Source organism: Carcharhinus amblyrhynchos, unplaced genomic scaffold (assembly GCF_965287045.1).
Source record: "Carcharhinus amblyrhynchos unplaced genomic scaffold, sCarAmb.v2.hapA chromosome_153, whole genome shotgun sequence".
Classification (NCBI taxonomy): Eukaryota; Metazoa; Chordata; class Chondrichthyes; order Carcharhiniformes; family Carcharhinidae; genus Carcharhinus; species Carcharhinus amblyrhynchos.
In genome coordinates this window covers 153,795-161,992 of record NW_027649893.1, presented here as the reverse complement: position 1 = coordinate 161,992, position 8,198 = coordinate 153,795, and the positions used below count along the sequence as shown (strand labels likewise).

Sequence of the window (8,198 nt, the reverse complement as noted above, 5' to 3'; positions counted from 1 at the left end):
TGCAGCTTAGAGCAGAAAGAAAGCCTGGGGTTCCAGGCCTACTAAACTTCTGTTTGAGCCCCACAGGCGACAGGCCTCAGGCTACGCAGCAGGTCACTGAGAAACAAGCCCTTTTCTGCAGGGACACACACAATGGTGACACCAACATAACCAGGCAAAAGGCCCACTCACATTCTCATGAAGGATACCAGCATTCAGAGAGACAGGGCAGTGTATCTGTACACACCAACTGTCTCCCTGAGAGAGGGGAGACTGAGAGCCACCAGTCAGTGTACAGATACCTCCCTGAGGGAGAGAGAGGACTGAGAGACACCAGTCAGTGTACAGATATCTCCCTGAGAGAGAGAGAGAGGGGACTGAGAGACACCAGTCAGTGTACAGATATCTCCCTGAGAGAGAGAGAGAGGACTGAGAGACACCAGTCAGTGTACAGATATCTCCCTGAGAGAGAGGGGACTGAGAGACACCAGTCAGTGTACAGATATCTCCCTGAGAGAGAGGGGACTGAGAGACACCAGTCAGTGTACAGATCGCTCTGATAGAGAGAAAGAGAGAGAGTGAGAGACATCCATCAGTGGAAACATATCTCTCTGAGAGAGAAAAAGGATGATGTGGTAAATAAATCGGTTGGACTAAAACCTGGTGTGTCAGACTTTTTACAGAGAAAAAGGATTCAGAGACACCATCTCTGGTGGTGGCGATGGAGGGGGTCAGATCGTTCTCTGGTGGTTGGGATGGAGGGGGTCAGATCGTTCTCTGGTTGGTGTGGGGAAAGAGGTGAGTGAGTGCAGATCATTGTCTGGTGGTGAGGTTGGGGGGGGGGGGTCAGATCATTGTGTGGTGGTCAGGGTGTGGGGGGTCAGATTGTTGTCTGGTGGTGGTTTCGGGGGAGGTCAGATCGTTGGCTGGTGGTGGGGGTGGGGGAGGAGGCGGTTCAGATGTTGTTCTGGAGGGGAGGGGATGTGAGGCCAGACCATTCTCTGGGGGGGGTCGGGAGTGAGGCATGTTTGTTCTCGGGCGGTAGTGAGGCCAGATCGTTGTCTAGGGGTGGGGGGAGGAGGGAGGCAGATTAGATGGATCTCTGGGGATGGAGGTGGGGGGGTCCGCTGCCACTCTGCAGGCGATCGCTGGGAGGAAATGGGGGGCAGGGGTGGGGTTTGGTCTGGGTAATGGGGAGGTGGGTAAGTAGGGCAGTGATGTGTGTGGATCCTCCTTATCCACACCCCCCCACTACCCACGCACATCACTGTTCCCCTTAACCACCCCCCCCCCAATAAATTGTCCCTTAGTGTCTGAAGAAGTGCAGGTGGAAGATTGGCCATGCTAAAATTGGCCCTCAGTGCCCAAAGATGAGTAGGTTAGGGGGGATTGGCCGTGCTAAATTGTCCCTTAGAGTCCAAAGATGTGTAGGTTAGGGTGGATTGGCCATGCTAAATTGTCCCTTAGTATCCAAAGATGTGCAGGTTAGGGTGGATTGGCCATGCTAAATTGTCCCTTAGTATCCAAAGATGTGTAGGTTAGGGGGGATTGGCCGTGCTAAATTGTCCCTTAGAGTCCAAAGATGTGTAGGTTAGGGTGGATTGGCCATGCTAAATTGTCCCTTAGTGTCCAAAGATGTGCAGGTTAGGTGGATTGGCCATGCTAAATTGTCCCTTAGTATCCAAAGATGTGCAGGTTAGGTGGATTGGCCATGCTAAATTGTCCCTTAGTGTCCAAAGATGTGCAGGTTAGGTGGATTGGCCATGCTAAATTGTCCCTTAGTGTCCAAAGATGTGCAGGTTAGGTGGATTGGCCATGCTAAATTGTCCCTTAGTGTCCAAAGATGTGCAGGTTAGGTGGATTGGCCATGCTAAATTGTCCCTTAGTGTCCAAAGATGTGCAGGTTAGGTGGATTGGCCATGCTAAATTGTCCCTTAGTATCCAAAGATGTGCAGGTTAGGTGGATTGGCCATGCTAAATTGTCCCTTAGTGTCCAGAGATGTGTAGGTTAGGGTGGATTGGCCGTGCTAAATTGCCCCTTAGTGTCCAAAGATGTGTAGGTTTGGTGGATGCTCCTTTCCTCCAAGCATAACTGATTGAGAAAAGCTTTGTGCACCCACCAACCTCTCCGACTGAGCCTCCATGTGTCCCCCGAGCACCCCACACAGACTAATCACACGTCACAGGCTAAATGCTTCTCAATTGCATTTATTGGAAAATGTAAGATTATACAGATGCAAGAGCAGTTCAGCATGCCTTCATGTTTGTCGCTGCACCGCCTGGTGTGCGGAATCCCTTGCTTTACTGTGATTCATTCAAAGCATCTCTTTAGCTCAAAGCTTTTAGCGTTGCTGCTGCGATAGGGAGCCTCCACTGGAATGCCGGTTGAGGGAGTTGGGATCCGGGCCTGGAGGAGTGTCTGGAATTGGGTGACAGACAGTTCATTCGAACCTGATTGGCCTCTGGACCGAGGCTGATCGTGGCACCTCCACCCAGGTGTCATGGGCGATTCCGGAACCCTTGACGGGGTGTTGAGACGGTTGGGGGGGGATGTTTAGGGGCGGGGGTGTCTCTCTGATCGACCCCATTCTGAGGTGACCTGGTGACAAAGTATTGTTCTGATTTATTGTACCCGCTCCGCGGAGATCAGAAGCCAGTCTGGGGGGGGGGATGGGAATTTATCTCGATCCCCTCCGGTCAAATTGAGGGGCTGGTACCTTGGGCAGGCTGGCAGTTTTGGGAAGCAAGGACCAGGATTCTCCCGGAGGCAGGATCGGGACGGAGCAGAGGGGAGCGGGAACTGGCATCTTCCGTGGGTGGGGAGAGGAGAGGAAGGTGGGAGGGGAGGGGTAGCCACCAACGGGGACAGGGGGCAAAACCCCAGATCTCAGGCCAGTACGACCGAGGGAGGGGCCTCTTCCACTGGAGGTGGAGTGGGGAAGACCGGGAGCAGGGTGGAATTGGCGGATCCCAGGTCGGGGGTAAAGGTAGGTCCGTCAGGCCGGGGTGTGTAATCCTGGCAGGTGGAACCCCCGAGGTGGGGACCACAGGTGAAGGTGTAGGAGTAGGTCACCTTGCCGTACTTGAGGTAACAGGTCTTCTGGTGGGTCCCGGAGAAGAGGGTCTCTTTACACTCGCCCAGCAGGTCATCCCTGACGATGGACTCGCTGTCCCAGACCTGGATTATTAATCTGAGTCCATTTCCTCCAGTGACCTCCCCCAAGTCCAGCTTGGTGTTCCAGTTGGGGTTGTTGTTGTTGGAGATGACCGTGGTCTGGGCTTTGGCCTGGCCGTACTTGACAATGACATAGCCATCCGTGTTACCAAAGATATCACCCCAGAGGTCGCGGCCTTGCTTGACCGTCACCGTCAGCCTCCCGATGCCCTTTTCCTTGGGGCAGCACTGCCTGTCCACTCTCGTGTCCCCCGCGCAATAGCAGGAGCAGGTCTTCCTGTCCCGCCGGAACGAGCCAGCGGGGCATTGTGTGACCGCGCAGCTCTGGGCCAGGGCGTTGGTTCTGATGTACTTGCTGATGTAGTCCCTCAGGACGGGGTAGCGGGCATCATTGGTGGGCAGGAGGTGGTGGAGGGGCTTCAGGCCATAACTTACCACGCCCGGCTGTGTGTTCAGAGTGTCCATCCAGTGGGTGAAGGCCGACCCAGCCCCCGGGGAGAAGATGTCGACCCGTGTGGCGGAGCCCCCAAATACTTCAATCTCCCGGTCAGAAAATACCTGGCTCATGCTCGCTCGGTGCGCCATCGAAGTGGCCAGTTCTTTGCACCACTCATAGCTCACCGACACTCCTATAAATCCCAACTGGACACCAGCTTCTGTCTTGAGGCAGTCCTTTACCTTCTCCACAGTGGTGCCAGAGGATACCGCCTTGCAGGTTTGTATGGCCGTCACCTCCCTGATGCGCCCACCCAGAGTAACGTCCTGGATGAAATGGGTGCCATAGGTTTGCACCAGGCGCTTGTACTTGGCATCGTTGTAGCCGTTCCAGGTTTTCGGCAGGGCAGCCAGAGCTCGGGCAAATTCGGGACTCAGGCGTGGCTGAGTCTTCACTCGATACCGATATTTACGGCACAGGAACTCCTCTCTGGTGAAGCTGTAACGGTCCGACTTGGCCCGACTGGTGCTGAAGCCGGTCAACTTTGATCTGGACCCGCCGAACATCCAGTTGACGGAGATGTCGGGGGTGGGGCTCACCTTGAGTTCCATCTCCCAGCCGCTGGAGATCATCGAGGTGGCGGACTCCAGCAGCTCTGCGGCCGAGCGGTAGAGGCGGCTGGACACATCGTGCCGGCACTGCCGCTGGACCCTCCAGTCCACCAGCGAGAGGGGCAGCCGCTGGCGGGCGCCAGAGAGCAGCTGGTTGCGGCAGAGGACGCAGCTGCCATTCGTGTTCCTCCAGGTGTTGACATCGATCACGGAGGCCGCTTTGCTCTGTGGGGTCACCACGTCGTAGCCGGACCCTGCCAGGCTGGCCCCCGGCACGTTGCTGGCATAGCGGCACTCCCCAGCACTGGCCGTGTTGCAGCTGCCGGAGACATTTCCTGCCAGGAGGCAGAGGAGGAGAAAATGGGTGACCCAGAGTCTTGTGACTGGCACCATGGCATCGAGGGCACAGCTGCAGAAAAACCTGAGAAATGGAGAGAAGATTGTTAGAGTGAGTCTCACCTTCACTGATGCCTTTTGAAGAAGGAATTTTTGAATGCTTGGCTGAGCTGCTAATTTGACCAAAAGATTCTGCTCAGCAGGGTTGTTGCCACAGCTATTAAGGGGAACCTGAACTCCATTTTGATTTAATAATGGGCAGTTCATAAAATGCTGTTTTTGCCAAGGGGTGGAGGGTGTAATATAGTCTTTGTTTTTTTTTTGACAGATTTTTGAGCATCCCAATGTTATTGTAGGACGAGGGTGCTGAGGACAAGCTTGTCAATGGGTAGGTGATGTGGTATTAGTGAGTATGAGATGGTGCGGGGGAGTGACAGTGCAATGGGGAGTGACTGGTGGATATTGGGAGTGAGGGGTTAAAAGTGAGAGAATGGTTTGAGAATTGTGGGGGAGGTGGTTATGGGGGAGGTACGGTAGGGGTAATCCAGCAGAGTGAAACATGGGTAATGGGTTCTGAGGGTGGTTGTGTAGAGTAGAGCAAAGAGTTCTGTCTCTCCAGGAGCCAGGCAGGGAAGAATGGCTATTGGGGATTCAGGAACCTTCGGGCTGTATGGAACCTATGAGGTGGGTAGAAGGTATAGAGGGGGCATGAGGTTTATAGATGGGTTGTCCGGGGACCTGAAATGGAAGGAGTATAACAGGGCAGTAAGGGGCTATGGCAGGGTGAGTGATGGATGGTGTCTGAGGTGGGTGGGGGGATGGTGACGGTGGAATCTTTGATTTTGATTTTAATTATTATTGTCACGTGTATCGGGATACTGTGAAAAGTATTATTTCTTGTGCAGTATACCGACAAAGCATACTGTTCATAGAGTACAGAGGGGAGAAGGAAAGGAGAGGGTGCAGAATGTAGTGTTACGATCACAGTGAGGGTGTAGAGAAAGATCAGCTTAATGCGAGGTAGGTCCATTCAAAAGTCTGACAGCAGCAGGGAAGAAGCTGTTCTTGAGTCGGTCGGTACGGGACCTCAGACTTTTGTATCTTTTTCCTGACGGAAGGAGAGAGAATGTCCGGGGTGGGGGGCGGGGGTGGATCATTGATTATGCCGGCTGCTTTTGCCGAAGCAGTGGAGTCTCTCCATCAGGGACTGATGTTAAAGAGGGAGTCTCTCCGTCAGGGACTCCTGTTAAAGAAGGAGTCTCTCCGTCAGGGACTCCCCTGGTAAAGAGGGAGTCTCTCTGTCAGGGACTGATGTTAAAGAGGGAGTCTCTCCGTCAGGGACTCCTGTTCAAGAGGGAGTCTCTCCGTCAGGGACACCTGTTAAAGAGGGAGTCTCTCCGTCAGGGATTCCTGTTAAAGAGGGAGTGTCTCCGTCAGGGACTCCTGTTCAAGAGGGAGTCTCTCTGTCAGGGACCCCTGTTAAAGAGGAAGTCTCTCCGTCAGGGACTCCTGTTCAAGAGGGAGTCTCTCTGTCAGGGACCCCTGTTAAAGAGTCTCTCCGCCAGGGACCCCTGTTGAAGAGGGAGTCTCTCCGTCAGGGACCCCTTTTAAAGAGGGAGTCTCTCTGTCAGGGACTTCCCTGTTAAAGAGGGAGTCTTTCCATCAGGGACTCCTGTTTGAGAGCGAGTCTCTCTGTCAGGGACCCCTCTTGAAGAGGGAGTCTCTCTGTCAGGGATTCCTGTTAAAGAGGGAGTGTCTCCATCAGGGACTCCTGTTCAAGAGGGAGTCTCTCTGTCAGGGACCCCTGTTAAAGAGGGAGTCTCTCTGTCAGGGACTCCTGTTAAGAAGGGAGTCTCTCTGTCAGGGACTCCCCTGTTAAAGAGGGAGTCTCTCCGTCAGGGACCCTTGTTAAAGAGGGAGTCTCTCTGTCAGGGACCCCTGTTCAAGAGGGAGTCTCTCCGTCACGGACTCCCCTGTTGGGAGTCTGTCTGTCAGGGACTCACCTGTTAAAGAGGGAGTCTGTCTGTCAGGGACACCTGTTAAAGAAGGAGTCTCTCCGTCAGGGATTCCTGTTAAAGAGGGAGTCTCTCCGTCAGGGACCCCTGTTAAAGAGGGAGTCTCTCCGTCGGAAACCTGTTAAAGAAGGAGTCTCTCCATCAGGGATTCCTGTTAAAGCGGGAGTCTCTCTGTCAAGGACTCCTGTTAAAGACAGAGTCTGTCCGTCAAGGACCCCTGTTAAAGCGGGGGTCTCTCATAAGAACATAAGAAATAGGAGCAGGAGTAGGCCAACTAGCCCTTTGAGCCTGCCCCGCCATTCAATAAGATCATGGCTGATCTGTTGTGGCTCAGTTCCACATTCCCGCCCTCTCCCCATAACCCTTAATCCCCTCTCTTATCAAAAACCCATCAACCCGCGTCTTAAAAATATTTAGCGAGGCAGCCTCCACCACTTCAACGGGCAGAGAATTCCAGAGATTCACCACCCTTTGAGTGAAGAAGTTCCTCCTCAACTCCGTTCTAAACCGCCCCCCCTTTATCTTGAAGCGGGAGTCTCTCTGTCAAGGACTCCTGTTAAAGATGGAGTCTCTCCGTCCAGGACCCCTGTTAAAGCGGGAGTCTCTCTGTCAGGGACTCCCCTGTTAAAGAGGGAATCTCTCCGTCAGGGACTCCCCTGTTAAAGAGGGAGTCTCTCCGTCAGGGACCCCTGATAAAGAGGGAGTCTCTCTGTCAGGGACTCCCCTGTTAAAGAGGGAGTCTCTCCATCAGGGACCCCTGTTAAAGAGGGAGTCTCTCCGTCAGGGACTCCACTGTTTAAGAGGGAGTCTCTCCGTCAGGGACTCTGCTGTTTAAGAGGGAGTCTCTCCGTCAGGGTCTCCCCTGTTAGAGAGGGAGTCTCTCTGTCAGGGACTCCCCTGTTAAAGAGGAATTCTCTCTGTCAGAGACTCCTGTTAAAGCGGGAGTCTCTCTGTCAGGGACTCCCCTGTTAAAGAGGAATTCTCTCTGTCAGAGACTCCTGTTAAAGCGGGAGTCTCTCTGTCAGGGACTCCCCTGTTAAAGAGGGAATTTCTCTGACAGGGACTCCCCTGTTAAAGAGGAATTCTCTCTGTCAGGGACACTTGTTAAAGAGGGAGTCTCTCTGTTAGGGACTCCCCTGTTAAAGATTGAGTCTCTCTGTTCGGGACTCCCTTGTTCAAAAGGGAGTCTCTCTGTCAGGGAGTTTCTCTCTCTGTGGCGCCTTTTCCACGGGGCGTTACTGACGTGCCCCTGCAGAGAGCCTTCTGACTGACAGCCGAGTAAACCAATCAGAGCAGGGCCCGTCACCAGTGCACCAGTGAGGTCCTCACGGCTTCCGGACGGATAGCTGCTTCAGCCAATTGGACTTCAGCCCCTGCTGATTGACAGTTCGCCTAACCATTCAGCGATTGCCCGCCCTCTGGCTAAACCAATCCGGATCTCCCTCAGCGGTGACTGACAGCTGAGCTGACCAGTTCACTGCACGGCCAGCCCATTCCTCTTACGTCATTGAGGTTATCGCTCAGCGCTGACTGACAGCTCAGCTGGCCATTCTGCGCAGCGATCATTTGATTGACGGTCGGATAGACCCATCAGCGCTGAGTCCGCCCCCTCCAGCGGTCCAATCCCCGGGTTTCTCTCCCCTTTC

General features: G+C 54.0%; 1 pseudogene across 1 annotated transcript; it reads right to left on the bottom strand.

Annotated features, from left to right (window-relative positions):
• Positions 1–2,773: 2,773 nt before the first annotated feature.
• LOC145338722 (perforin-1 pseudogene) lies at positions 2,774–7,839 on the bottom strand (annotated as a pseudogene). Its single transcript, XR_013885876.1, has 2 exons — positions 7,796–7,839; positions 2,774–4,622 (listed from the first exon to the last, which is right to left on the bottom strand). The product of XR_013885876.1 is annotated as a perforin-1 pseudogene (transcript).
• Positions 7,840–8,198: the final 359 nt, after the last annotated feature.